The 15,711-nt window shown below is 39.8% G+C and overlaps 1 protein-coding gene across 2 annotated transcripts in view; it reads left to right on the top strand.

Annotated features, from left to right (window-relative positions):
• Window positions 1-15,711, top strand: part of NALF1 (NALCN channel auxiliary factor 1) — a 706,508-nt gene that overhangs the window by 325,841 nt on the left and 364,956 nt on the right. The gene's annotated exons all lie outside the window — the stretch shown is intronic.

Consider the following 15,711-nt stretch of genomic DNA (forward strand, 5'->3'; position numbering starts at 1 on the left):
TGTCTGGAGTGGAGATGAGAAGGTAGAGGGGATTAGAAGCTGGTGAAATGGACATGAGAAGAGAGAGTGGAGGGAGAGAACGGGCTTTCTCATTAGGGGGAGAGCAATTGGGAGTATGTAGCAAGGTATATAAGTTTTTGTGTGAGAGACTGACATGATTTGTAAACTTTCACTTAAAGCACAATAAAAATTAAAAAAAAAAAAATCTGGCATCTACCTACAGAACAAAATGTTGCCCCTTTTCTGTTATTTAGTCAGTCTGCAAAGAGGTTTGAAACGTTTCCCTGTGTCTAGACCTAGTCAGCACTGGGTGATTCTGACTGTTACAGCCAATATTTCACAGGACTCTGCACCTCTGAATTGCTCCCGATACAGCTATTGAATTTCAGAGAGTTTCTGCTGCGACTAGAGACCTCATCACCTCTACTTCTGCTATTGTAGCTGTTTACGCTCCTATTTTGTGATGTACAAATCAGCAGAAAATGCTCAAAGGTATGCCTCCTTTCTAATAGAATGTGCTCTGCTGAAGCTTTCTGTAAAGTCCCTCCTTGCCTGTAAAATTGTGACTATCTTTTGTGAAATGCCTCTCATAAAATCCTCTCTATCACTGTGAGTGAATGTTTTTATTGTCCTACTTGACTTTAAGTGAGAAAATGGTATCTTTTCAGCTTACTGTTGCTGAGAAGAAGTTCCATATCACTTAAAATTTCACCTTTTAGCAAACGATGCTCAAATTTATTTTGGCCCATGTCAAAGGAAATTACAGTTCATGTGTGTCAGGAAAATATATACATATTCTTTTACTTTATCTGGAAATAATAGGATTATATTTTAACTGAAAATTAAGTCCTAGCCACGTCTACCTCAGCCTCCCCCAGACTGAGTCAGCACAACTAGATGGTACCTAGTCAGAACCACTGATCGCTCTGACAGGGATCACGTTAGAGGGTCCCAGGCAGGGCTGGAGAAAAATGCAGAACAAAATTCAAACTCACAAAAAAAGACCAGATCTACTGGTTTGACAGAAGCTAGAGAAACCCCAAGAATATGGCCCCTAACCTAACCTAACCTAACCTCACCTAACCCATTGCTATCAAGTTGATTCCGACTCACAGCGACTCTGTAGGACAGAGTAGAACTGCCCCATAGAGTTTCCAGGGACCGCCCGGTGGATTCAAACTGCCGACCTTTTGGTTAGCAGCGGTAGCACTTAGCCACTATGCCACCAGGGTTTCCAGTATGGCCCCTGGACACCTTTTTTTTTTTTTTTTTTAAAGTACTGAAGTCACTTCTGAGATTCACCCTTTAGCCAAAAATTGTTGTCGTCTTTAGGTGCCGTTGAGTCGGTTCCGACTCATAGTGACCCTGTAGGACAGAGTGGAACTGCTCCCATGGGATTTCCAAGGATCAGCTGGTGGATTAGAACTGCCGACCTTTTGGTTAGCAGCTGAGTTCTTAACCACTGTATCACCAGGTCTCCAGCCAAAGATTAGTTAGGTCTATAAAACGAACAGGAAACCCTGGTGGTGCAGTGGTTAAGTGCTACAGCTGCTAACCAAAGGGTTGGCGGTTTTAACCCGCCGGGCGCTCCCTTGGAAACTCTATGGGGCAGTTCTGCTCTGTCCTGTAGGGTCACTATGAGTCGGAATCGGCTCAACGGCAACGGGTATGGGTATAAAACAAACAATAATACATGTAGCTTAACCTTGTATATGAGACTAAATGACACACCAGCCCAGGGGCAAGGGCGAGGAGGCAGGAGGGGACAGGAAAGCTGGACAAATGGCAATGGGGAACCGAAGGTCAGAAGGGGAGAGTGTTGACATGTCATGGGGTAGGCAACAAATGTCACAAAATAATATGTGTATTAATTATTTAATAAGAAACTAATTTGCTCTGTAAACCTTCACTGAAACGCAATTAAAAAAAAAAAAATAAGTCCTAATGAGAAATCCTTGGATGGTACAGATGTTTAAGTGCTGGGCTACTCACCAAAAAAGCTTGGGAGGTAAGCCTACCCAGAGGCACCTGAAAAGTACGGCCTGGTGATCTGTGTCCGAAAAACCACGTTGGTGAAAACCTTATGGAGGGTGGCTCTACTCTGCACACCCAGGGCTGCCGTGAGTCGGGACTGACTGGATGGCAGCAAACAATAACAGCAGTCGCGTGTTCTGTCGCTTTCGAGGCTGAGAAAAAATGTGTTTCGTCTTCAAAGAGAAATTTAGACAATCAAAAATGTTTTCCTAGGAAGGCTACTCGTGATCACTAGCGAAATCCGTTGAAGAGTTTTGCAGAAATTTTCTGAATTTTGTCTGTGCAAAGCATTATAAACCCTAATCCATTGCTGTTGAGTTAATTCTGACTCATAGCAATCCTATAGGACAGAGTAGAACTGCCCTATAGGGTTTCCAAGGAGCACCTGGTGGATTCGAACTGCCGACCTTTCGGTTAGCAGCCGATCACTTCGATTTCAAAGTCAATCAGATTAATGAGAAAAATTCAACTATTCCCTTATTGGAGGAAATAGAAGCCTTGAGAAGTTATAAAGTAAAAGAAAAAGAAAAAAATACAGGGCGTATCCTGAAACACACACACATTATTTAGCATCTTAACTGCCTTATTTTACAGATAAGGAGCGTGAACCCTCGTGAGAATTATCACTTGCTTGGGTCACAGGGTAACTTTTGACAGACTTAGCTCTAGAAAGGAGGTTTTCGAACTCCTAAAAGTGCATTATTTTCAAAATATATGTGTGTCGCTTCTCTAGATAATTTTTAGTACCGTTTTTGTTTTCCTTTTAGTATTGCTCTCTTTCCAGCATATCTTTGTTCTTAATGACACCAGCTTGTTTCATTTTCTATTGGCTGTTTATGCCTTTGAATTGGTTTTGCTCCTTTTGCTACTCCTTTGACTTATGTTTATTTGTTTCCCAATTACCCCTTGTTTGCTGCTTTTTCTGTAATTTTACCCCATCCTTTGTTCTGCCTCTGCTTTCCTCTTGATTTATCTGCGTCTTTTCCTTGATTCTATTATGTTGATTTTGCTTCTGTCTCTTAGTCTTCGGGATCTGTCTTCCTAATTCATCAAATGACACATTTCCTTTAATATGTTTCTCTCAATATAACCAGCTTTGTCTTCCTGCTCTCCTTGATTTAGACATGATTCTATATAAAGTAAAATTCCAGGAAAATACATTTATTGTTAGCTTCTGTTTTGATGTTTAATTGTGTTGGTCAACATAAAAGTTAAAATCATATACATCCTTGTACATATAATCTGCTCTCAACATCCCCTGTAATATTCCCTGATATTTGAGAATTTGGGGCAGCTCGTGTAATGAGTGGCCATGCCTGTTCTCGATAAAGGCAACATCAACCATTTGCTTGTGTGGGAGATTTGGGCTCAAGAATCTAAAAACTTGCTGGTAGCTGTAGGTGAGTGAAGAAACCCTGCTGCTGCTGGCTGGATTTGGAGTTAGAAAAAATGACCAGAGAAGAAGTCCTGTCTTTATCAAAAATTCTCCTTGAATCCTGGGATAGAATAAACTCATGGCTGATTGAGAACAAGTAATTCCATCTATGGCAGACGGAGGAAAGACGTGTAGAGGCTTCTGGCAGGACAAACAGCATCCATTCTGAAGATGTGGGGTGTTGGTTTCATTTACTCAGAGAGAAAGCAGAGTCTAGTCTCCAGAAACAAACTTCCAAAAACGAGGTGCCCAGTTCTTAAGGTTAAGCTGAAAAGGATGTGGAGGAGTAACCAGGAGGAACTGGGGAAAGGACCAGCCACACTGACCGACCTACAGATGAAGGACAGTAGAAGGGGATATGATTTAAAGTTTTCTCCAGGATATGGTCAGAAGGCAGAGAGACACCGTATAAAAATGTGGCTGGCAACTGCCCCTCTTTGGACCAGTTTGATGACAGTTTAGGCTAATCAGTCTCAGTGTCTCTCCCCCTCCCTCTCTCTCTCTCCCCCCCTCCCTCCCCCCTCTCTTTTTCCTTCTCTCTCTCCCTCCCTCCCTCTCTACTTCCCTTTCTCTCATACACACACACACACACACACACACACACACTTCTATACTTTTGTTCTCTTGCATTCACAGCTATTTTTGGTTCCAATATATATTTCTAAAATCCTTGAAATCAAACAAAAGGTTCTTTAGAATCTTTGGATTTTTGAGCTTGATAAAGCCTTAAAATTGATCAGTTACGTATTTAAATGTGAGCGATTAGGCTTTAGATTTCAGGAATAGAGGAAATCTCATTACCTGGGCTTCTTTAGGTTGGAGACATTTACTCCATTCTTTCAGTAGACACCTCTTTTTGGGCTCTTTCCCATGTATTTCGAGGAGTGTTAAGAACTGCGAAAGTGTGGAAAATACTGCTCTGCTTTAACAATGGCGCGCTAGATATGGGATATACCATGAATGTTTAGAGATCTTAGGAAAGGTATTTTTATAAGGTTATAAAGTATTTGTAAACAACATTTAATTGTCTCGTATTCTAAAATGGTTATCTGCCTGACATAGTCAGAGCAGATTAATTTATGCTTTTTATTTGTCCCGGATGGATAAACTAAATAGAATTAGAATTATACAAGTAAATGTTATTTCAAACCCTCCAGTAGCAGGAAATAGCTTTATAACAAAATTACATAACAGCTGGTGCTGTGGCCAGTGACCAGAATGGTAATGTTTTCTTTTGATTCCCTTGTAACTACACAGGGCTATTTAGCTGCACCGTCTTCAAAGACTTTCAGCCAAAAGGGACAGAATTAAGGGACACTCAGGCTTTAGAGGAATAAATAAATAATACATTACAGGAAAGGTACAATCTATTATTCTCATAGGAAATCACCTTGGCAAATTTATGTTACTTTAGAAATGTAAACAAAAGAGTAAAATTGCTATCCCAGACCTTCTCAAATGTTGGTGAGCATCCGAATTACCTGAAGAGCCTGGTACAGTGTAGACTCAGAGATCTGGGTCGGGGCCTGAAATTCTGTCTTTCTAAGGAACTTCCAAATGGTGTTGGTGCTGCTGGTGGTACTTGAACCGTTCTTTGGGTAGCAGATTGTGTTTGTCAAACACTAATGATTGTGTTTGTCAAACCGAACATTGTGTTCCGGTGTGTTCTTTAATTCTATCGATCCTGTGAGAGCTGATTTCTGACACGGAAGGAAGGCTGTGATTTTTCTCAGCTGCTGAGGTCTCCTTAAAACTGTCCTCTTCCCAGCAGACTAGAATCACCTCAAAGTAATTATGTCTCATTCACTTTTGGTGCCCCTTGAATATCAAACCCGTTACGGTTGAGTCAATTCCAACTCCTAGTGACGCTATAGGACAGAGTAGGACTGCCCCATTCGATTTCCAAGGAGCAGCTGGTAGATTTGAACTGCCGACCTTTTGGTTAGCAGCCATAGCTTTTCACCACTACACCACCAGGGTTTCCCCATGAATATCAAGGAAAGTGCTTTATACTACATTTGTACTCCATGAACTTTTTTCAGTTGAATTGAATACACAGTTATTAAAGCTCGTTAAACATATTTTCATATATTGTCATTCACACGAACATAACAAAACGTGGAATGTAACCTGTGACGTAACGACCCATAATTTCATTCACACTAAACTGTTCACCTGAAGAAGCTTTTCAAACTCCAAAAAGCCTGCCCATCTAAGTTCTAAGCAGGGCTCCGCTCCAAATAGCCAAAAGTAGGCTTTGGCGGTTTTGAGGCGCATCGGAGAGAAAGAGGAGCCCTGGTGGCGCAGTGGTTGAAACACTCAGTTAACTAACCAAAAGGTCAGCGATTTGAGCCCACCTGCCACTCCATGGGAGAAGGGATGTGTCAGTCTGCTTCCATAAGGATACAGTCTTGGAAGCCCTACAGGACAGTTCTACTCTGTCCTGTAGAGTCACTGTGAGCCGGAATCTATTCAAGGGGCAATAGGTTTGGATTTTGGTTTTAGAGAGAAAAATAGACATTTCACATGGAAACAAACAGTGAAGATTTAGTCAACAGGGAGGTAAAATTTTCTTTGAAATGAAAAAGAGAGCTCATAGCCACTGCTCTTTTTTGTCAGATTATTGCCCAGTGCTGCCTCAGGGCAAGGACCAGATTTAAATTATCCTTGTAACCTCCTGCCTGAAGCATGGTGAACATTCAAAAAAAAGGAAGTCAAAAGAATGAATGCAGAGGGTCTTGCAAACAAACTTCATTTTCCTTGATATTTTTAAGATCCTGAGGCTGATACCTAGAGACTCTACAAAGGCAGATTACATTTTTTAAAAGACCCACTTAGATGCATAGCACTTACGAATGGGTTTTTTTTTTTTTCAGAGCAAAATAAAATGGAAACTTCTGTATGTTCTATCAGATATCTTCACAAAACCCGGTGCTGTAGCTGCTGTGGGAAGCATACAAAATAGACCAGGCACAGGGGGGGTGGGGGGGGGAACAAAAGCAAAGACAGGGACCACAGTTTACAATCTCCTATCTTCTAGAACAGTCGTACAGCCAGATATTGAGTTAAGGATAGAATACACAAACGGCAAACATGCTGCCAACTGTCATTTCTCTTGGAAATAAAACTGCACCGATGCTAGCAGAAGGACTCAGTTCAAAACGGCACGCACTACAGAGTGACAGTGAAGATTAAATAACATAATGAAATACACTAATCTCATACGCTTAAGCGTTTGCGTATCTTCAAGCCATTGAGTGGTCCCTGAGTAAAAGGTAAACAACAGTTTTCATTTCCTAGATGCCAAAGCAAAGTTCAAAATCTCTTTTTTGAAACCATTTTCCAATATTCTATTAGGTAGCCATTGCTAGATTCTCTGGATGATATTTTTAAAATGTGCTTAAATTCAAGGAGTTACAGGAACCCATTTTGCATATATATATATATATATATATATATATATATATATATATAATTTTTGTGAATCTAAAATGGCAAGCGGAAGAGCTCAGTCAACATCATATGAAATACGGAAATAATAATATGGCCAATTCACAGGGTTAAAAACTGTTAAATGCTAGCAATATGGTAGTCTCTACCTTGAAGAGTCAGTAGAGGGAGGAGGCAGTTATGGAAACACACAGTGAGCAAACTCAGGCTTCACTGGAAACTGAGAAGGGAAGAGAATTAACAACGCTCTAGGACTAGTGAAAGTTTCAGTCAGAAAAAGTGGTAATCTGAAAAAATAACACATAGGAATTCACAAAGTAACAAGGCTGGCAAGGAGCAGGCTGTTTGCACGCTCTCAGAGTGTCTCCCTATAGGTCACTTACTAGATGCAAGTATTCAAAATTAACATCACCAATGGAAATAGACAGACAATGGGTGGATTTAAATATGACGCTGTGAGAAATAACAGCAATGCATTGTTCTGGTGGGGATAGAACACCTGAAGCTGATCACCAGGAACCATCAGACTAATCCAGAGTGAGGACATGCCATAAAATAACGTTGTTCTTCAAGATGTCGATGTTATGGAAGGCCAAGAAGTAAAGCTGAGGAACTGTTCCAGATTCTAGACAGGACAACTAAGTACAGGATGTAATCTTGGATGGAATGATGTATGGGAGCTTGGGGATGTTGTAAAGAATATATCACTGGAACATTTGTCAGAGTTGCAATTCTGAGCGTACATTATTTGAAATATTGTATTTATGTTCCACACACTGACTTTGATAACTGCACTGCTATTATGTAAGAGAATATCCTTTGGAAATAAGAACTTAAACGAAATATAAAAGTGCAAAGGGGCTTTATAGCTTGTTCTCAAGTGATTCAGAAAAAAAAAAATACGAACATGCTGGCAAGGGTGTTCAATTCTCAGGGCACATGTATAAAGGCACAAAATTATGAACCAACATAAAGTATTTCAAAAAATTAAAACTTCCGTTCCACAAAAGTGTAGGATTAGTGGTGGCTAGTCCTAGGAAGGAAACCCTGCTGGCGTATGGTTAAGAGCTATGGCTGCTAACCAAAAGGTCGACAGTTTGAATCCACCAGGTGCTCCTTGGAATCCGTATGGGGCAGTTCTATTCTGTCCTCTAGGGTCACTATGAGTCAGAATTGACTCAATGGCAACGGGTTTGGTGTTTGTTTTAGTCCTAGGAAGTGGGCTAGGAAAAGGTATGTTGAAACGAAGTAGTTAACCAGCTTCTAGGCCCTGATGGGGAGTTTATCCAGCGTACACAGTGTTGGCAGTGAAGACTTTCAGCCAGTATTTTATAAGAAAGGTTTTTCTATCCCTTGGCAAATACACAGATAAAGAGGGGTGTGTGTGTGTGTGTGTGTGTGTGAGTGAATTTACTATATGGTGAAGGTATGAGCAGAAAGAATTCACTAATAATCAAATCAAGCCCAAATCCCTTGCTGTCAAGTCAATTCCAACTCATAGTGACCCCATAGGACAGAGTAGAACTGCTCCATAGGGTTTCCAAGGAGCGGTTGGTGGATTTGAACTGCCGACCTCTTGATTTGCAGCCATAGCTGTGCCACTGTGCAACTGGGCTCCAGCGATTAGTTTTGGCAAATCACTATTTAAAATAACAAAACCCAGACCCTAATTCATGCAATATAAAAATACATTTTAGACCTTTAAAAAAACAAATGTACAAAATAAAATTATAAAAATGCTGAGATAAAATATATGTAATACTGGAGTGAGGAAGGCCTTTCTAAGCAATAGAGAACATAATGCTGGTATCTACTTTGCTTTTGGATTTACAATGTTCTTGAAAGAAAATCTATCAGACAGATTCTTTGTTATTAGCTCCCTTCAGTGGTTTCGCTCTCTTCTTTCTGGATCCCCAAACATTCCCCATCTATTTGCAGTAGAACCTTTCTCCTTGCCTCTCTGACTTCATCTTCTCCAGCAGATTACTATGCCAATCCCAGTGCGTATTCCTTGAAGACTACATAGACGGTCATCTGTACCTGAAAAATTCTATTGGCTTCTTAAACGCAACAGGTCCAAACCAACTTGTTGTCCCCATTACCCACTTGGCCCTAATCCCAAACGGGTTTGATAATTTCTCTGGTATTTCTTATCTTGCTAAATGATATCTCCATTATTCATTATCCCTGAGGGAAGTCTTGGGTGATCTTCAGCTCCTTCCTCTGACTCCCTGTCTTCCTCAACTCATTGCGTATTAATCACTGTTGATTCAGCCTCTGGGATACCTCTCTCTCCTTTTTCTCTCACCTATATTGATCTACTTCAAATAAGTATTATTCTTCCCCCTTGAATAAAGCTTTTATGTTTATTTTAGTTTTTAAATGAAATAATTTAAGAGTTTAATATTAGCAAACACTGAGGCATGACACAAATAGCAGCCCTATGGATTGTGTTATTCTGGTTTTTTTTTTTTTTTTTTTGAATAGATTGAATGCTGGGCATATGGTTCATTACATTTCCTTTATGTTTCTTGTAAGGACCCAGAGGAGAAATTTCTATCCTGATGAGCAGCTGTTCCTCTCCAGAAAAACTTAATAATGTCCTTGTCCTAGGACACTATATATATATATATATATATAAAAAGATTTATATATATATATATACACATACATACATGTATGTATGTATGTGTACATATATGTATGTATATGTATGTTGTTGTTGTTAGGTGCCATTTAGTCGGTTCTGACTCATATGGAGTACATGGGTCAGCAGAAAAGAGAAAGACCCTCAATGAGATGGACTGACACAGTAGCTGCAACAATGGGCTCAAGCATAACAACAATTGTGAGGATTGTGCAGGACACGGCAGGTTTTGTTCTGTTGTACATAGGGTCACTATGAGTCAGAACTGACTCAATGGCACCTAACAATGACAACATATATATACGTACATATGTGGAAACCTTGGTGGCATAGTGGTTAAGTGCTACGGCTGCTAACCAAAAGGTCAGCAGTTCAGATCCACTAGGTACTCCTTGGAAACTATGGGGCAGTTCTACTCTGTGCTATCGGGTTGTTATGAGTCGGAATCGACTCCATGGCAACGGAATATTTAGATATAAATTTCAACATAATGGAATGATGTACTAGGGAAGAGTAGACCCATGTTTTATTCATAGGTTTATGACTAATTTTTGCAATATTTGAGAGCTATTAATTTTTCCCTTGTGAAACCATCTTCATCCACATTTGAAGAATTCTTTTTTTTTTTTCTGATGATTCTGATTTCTGAGAGTTATAGGCCAGTGACTTGAGTGTATCCAGGATACCATTTGTTTTGGGGTTCTATTTCCTCAATTCAGTCATCCTGAATACCAAAACTTTTTCCATTATTAATGACTATTGCGAAAGTGATGCAATGATAGAAATCCATGACTATAGCTAGCATGCAGACCCCATGTTGATAGTAGGTATGTTTGATACAATTTTAAATATTTTTTTCAGAATACAAGAAAATTAGAGTTGCTGTGAATCCTCTCTTCTGTCGATGACACGCATGCTTTCAGTTATTTGGTTTGTTGGCTTGCTTGTTTGTATGTTCTTACACTGTGTGGTATGGTAGAAAGCGTATTAAAATAGGATTCAGGACCCAAGGATTTTTTGCCTTACGAAAAGCACTTAAATTTTCTGTGCCTGAGTGTTCTGTTCTGTAAAGTGAGTTTTTTTTTTCCCCCCATCTCTAAAAGGCCACGCTTCTGAAAAACCAAAGTAACTAAAGGAGAGATAACCATCATCCACTTTCCAGGGCAGCAGCAACAGTGGGACCAGAAGTGGCCGCTTTGTCTGGTGTGGGAAGCACAGACGGATACATCAAGTGTCCCTGGGGGTGGCAGCAGTGGCCTCAGCCCCTGACTTCTGCAGTGTGATTTTGGCATTGTTGGCAGTGACTGGGCTCAAATTGCATCCTGTGTTCCAAGTCTAATTCTTGGACTTTTAAAGGCATTTTCAAAAAATTTATTTTCTGTTATAATAAGCCAAAATCTATTTCTGCTGCTTAAAAATTAGAACTCTGCCTGATACAGGCAACTGATATGGTCAACAATCTGTAGAGAAGATTTAAAAGAAAATCAAATCGAGGTTGCATTGAACAGTTAGTATTCAAAGCTGCCACAAATGACAGGGTCCATAGGTAATACTAACATCATTAACTTAAAAAATGGCTTTTTTGAACACTTGCCATATGTTAGGAATTGTATTGCAAACCGTAATACAAAGCCTTTATATGCATTATTTCATGTAATGTACAGAAGTCATAGGAAGCCACGTGTAGTGAAAACGAGCGAGATGGAAAACATGGCTGACTATTTAGTCAACAATGATGATGATGAAGATGTCTGAAGTGAGTAGAATTGTAGTTAGCACCAAAGCCCATATATATTATTCAACTTGTTTATAGTGTCCCATGTCACATTGACCTATTGGCAAGAATCTCAGCTCCAGGTAAACACTTTCACTTTCACAAAGAGAGACAGGATTTAAAGTAAATATTGATTGTCATGATAATCTCTAAGTCTCTTGGAATTTGCTTCCGTTTCGTGGTAGGAATATCTCTTGGCAAATCCTACAGTTTCCCAGTTATGTTGATTTTAGCTGTAAAGCTGCTTATGTCTACCAACAGATTGATGTTTAGATCAAAGGGATTGTTTTGAACAAGGATAGTATCTGAGTCTCGGCCACTAGCATGCTTGTGGTTTCAGCCACTGGGAAGTCATCCAGTGTCACTTTTTGGTAGAAGGAGTAGCTGGAAGACTAGCCCACTCTCAATGGTAATTCCTCTTTGCTATTTAAACGAATAAAGAATAGCTTACTTTCAATATATCATAAAAAAAACAATAAAATAATGAAGTATAATTAAAGGTAATCAAAGATATGCCAAATAAATATTTGCTAAAAGAAACACTAACAACTGAGCAAGGTCTTTTGTCTAAACTAAAGAATATTAAAAGGTCACAGGACTAAAGAAGAAAGTATATTCCCAATTAGGCTTGAAATAGGGAGATGGGAGGTGAGGGTGGGGGGTTATTTATTGTACACACTAAACAGGGAAGGTTAAGACAAGGTATAACCAGTGAAGTTCAGGCTCTTCATTTTCTACCCAGCTGCATGCAAACCTTTCCCACTCCCCACATACTCTTTCCAACGTTTCCATCCTTTTCCTGAAACTGATTTAAAAAAAAGAAACTGATTGGGCTACGTGAAATTTGTGACCTTATAGGACAGAGTAAAACTGCCCCACAGGGTTTCCAAGAAGCGGCTGGTGGGTTCGAACTGCCAACCTTTTGGCTAGCAGCTGTAGCTCGTTGTAGCTCTTAACTACTGCACCACCAGGGCTCCAATATAGGTCTAGGAGAGTTAAATAAGAATTAAACATGTTGTTGCTAGCTGCTGTCCAGCTGGTGCCAATTCATGGAGACCTTATGTATGTGTAACAGAACAAAACATTGTCCAGCTCTGCGCTGTCTTCATGATGGTTGGTATGTCTGAGTCCATTGTTCCTGCTATTGTGTCAGTTTATTTCGTTGAGGGCTTCCTTCTTTTCCTTGACTTTCTGCTTTACCAAACCTGGTGTCCTTTTCTAGCGACTGGACCCTCCTGATGATATGTCCAGTAAGCGAGTTTAAGTCTCATCTTTGCATAGTATGCGCTCAATTTTGTTGACTAAATGAATGTTCTTTAAAAAAAAAAAAGAGTGAAAGCACAGATATTATAATTTGCAATGTTTCAAAATCTAATTAAACTTTTTCTCTGCATTTTGGAAGTTAAATGGTTGAACTGTTGTAAACAAAACCGTAATCCAACATATACAGCATTTTCAGAGGCTGGGTACTTTCGTCTCGTACTAGGTGTGGTGTTGAATGTCCTTGTTTCTCTACTGTCTGTTAGCAGATCCCCCCCCCCCCGCTTCTTTTATTAAACACTGATAGATAAGCAGAGCCTAATCTGAAGGAACTGATGAATTCAGTTTGCTTCTTTGAGGCCTAAGGAGTTTTAATGTTAAAAATGAGAAAGAAAAAAAGAACAGTTCTAATCCAAATATTACTTCCTGAGGCTTTTCAATAAATTAACAAAAATAAAGAAAGAAATAATAATAACCAAAACCAAACCCATTGCTGTCAAGTCCATTTCAACTCTTAGCGACCTTGTTGGACAAAGTAAAACTACCCCATAGGGTTTCCAAGGCTGTAAATCTTTATGGACACAGACTACCACATCTTTCTCCTTCAGAGTGACTGATGGATTTGAACTGATGACCGCTGTGCTACCAGGGCTCATAATAATAATAATAACAATAATAGTAAATGAATGAATGAAGAAACGAAGTACAACATAGCTTTAAAGATGAGCAGTAAGAACTCATCAGCAGTCCCATATCAGTGTCCAATATAATTTTTCCCTCTTCCTCTTTGTTTCTCCTTCTTTTCTCTCTTTGTTTTAATCAACCGTATGCCTCCAACAGATCTTCTTTGTCTAAGAATTTGGTCAGATTCTCTTCACTAAAATAAGTTTAGTTTAAATCTAAAAGCAGAATCACAACCTTCAAAAGAATATGTCCCTTTTGTTTAACAGATACAAACCAAAAAAATCAAACCCATTGCCATTGAGTCAATTCTAACTGATAGCGACCCTGTAGGACAGAGCAGAACTGCCACATAGGGTTTCCAAGGAGTGGCTGGTGGATTCGAACTGCTGACCTCTTGGTTTCCAGCCGAGCTCTTAACCACTACACGAAACCCACTGCCGTCAAGTCGATTCCGACTCATAGCAGTAGAACTGCCCAATAGAGTTTCCAAGGAGCACCTGGCAGATTCAAACTGCTGACCTCTTGGTTAGCAGCCGTAGCACTTAACCACTAAGCCACCAGGGTTTCCTTAACAGATATATTACACTGTTAAAATAAATTTCAGTAGAACTTAGAGTTGGAAAATATTCAACGGTGTCATTTTAAAGCATTTAAAAAGTAAATTCTTGTTACAATTTAAATAATATTCGAAATATATATCATTCTGCTTGGTTTGCATTTAATAATATATTGCTATATTTCTATGATCATATAAAAATGAATAAAAATAATTCATTTTTATATGATCATAGAAACTTTAAAATAGTGAAACTGCATTTGATCTAAAGTTCTTGTCTCATTTTTTAAAACTAATTTATAAATCGGCTTCCCTTGATAATTCAAGATTATTTTTTGTGTTATTCTTTGGGAGGTCAGCTGATGAGTGAAGCGCCAATGCACAATAAGGCAATTTGAATAAAAACAGTTACTGACTGCTATCTAAACTGAATTTGGGATTCTTGAAAACTTCCCAAATTTGTTTTACTATCATCAAATATTTTCTCCCCTCAAAATATAAATTTCAAGCAATAATTTGCATGAAGAAATGTATATTATCCTGTTCCACAGCCCGTTCTAATGGTTAGAGCTTGTGAATCACAATATAATTAAGCCACCTGCTCAATGATCTACTGGATTATTTTGGTGGCTGCCAAGTGGAATAATTAGAGTAGCACTGATCACTCCAATTAAGGTGATTGTTTTACAGAGCAACCTTCTTTACCTAAAAAAAAAAAAAAAAAAAAAAATTTTTTTTTTTTTTTTTAATAGGGGAGAGAAAAAAAACATCATTCAATTGCAGTAGTTTAGGCTCAAAGCCTCGTCTCCACTCTTATCTGTGGCTCAGAGTCTCAGGTCGCTGCTTGGCTTCCTCCTGCCTAGATACAGGAGTTTCTTCCCTGATTAAGCATTCCCCACACTCTTCCCTCAGCACCCTGGTGTCCTAGCCCCGCAAGCCAGCCTTCTACAGAGGCGAAGACCTTCCCTGCACTTAAAGAATGGCGATGTTATCACTGTGCCTTAGTGGCAGCTGCAGAGGGAGAGAGAGTCACACCGACCAATAAAAAGCCGTGGGCTGCAAATATGAATGGCACACCCTAAACCGAGGCTATTAGAAAGGAAGAGTCCATTTCAAACTCTGGAGTTAAAACTTGTGTAAATAATATATCCAGTGTGACAGGGGCCAGGCCATGCTTTGATAACTTCCTGCCGGCTCCTGTATCTTGGCTTTTGCTTGAGCCCCTCGGAGCCTTGCTCCAGCTGCTGCCTGGGTGCTCTGGAAGGAAGCTGCCAAAGGTGAGGTCTCCTGGGTCCCACTGCTGCAAAGCCAGCGGTAATAATTGCATCGCCTCGCTTTGGTCCTCCCTCGGTTAGTTACGCCATGTGTTTTGTGCAGGACTGACCATCTCTGTGTTGACTTTCTTCACCCACTCACTGAAACATCAGTCCTTTTGATTCGTGTCTCCACAGATCCCTCACCAAAAAGGTGCTTTTCCTTGTAGCTTTTCCCTAGGACCTTTGGTCTAGACCATGGAACTAGACAGAAGAACAAATGCAGTTCTGTCTTCTCAATTTATCTCCAGAAATCTGCAAATAAAGCTTCAGGCAAAGAGGATCCCAGGACCCTGTCCGCCAGAATATGTGACCCAGCCTGGCTCTTGCTCTGAGCTGTATTCTGAGTTCAGCCCAGAGTGTCTACCACAGATCAAGAACCCCTAAAGGATGTCAGGTGCTTTCTATATCTTCACTGACTTACCTTCACAACTATATAAAGTCACAGTATCTCCCCATTTGCAGATGGGGAAACTGAGGGTCTCAGAATTTCTAAGCCTCAAGACACATAGCAGGCAGCCACAAGTAAGGGTTTTTACTTGGATCCACAATCAACAC

The sequence above is a fragment of the Loxodonta africana genome, chromosome 23 (genome assembly GCF_030014295.1).
Source record: "Loxodonta africana isolate mLoxAfr1 chromosome 23, mLoxAfr1.hap2, whole genome shotgun sequence".
NCBI lineage: Eukaryota > Metazoa > Chordata > Mammalia > Proboscidea > Elephantidae > Loxodonta > Loxodonta africana.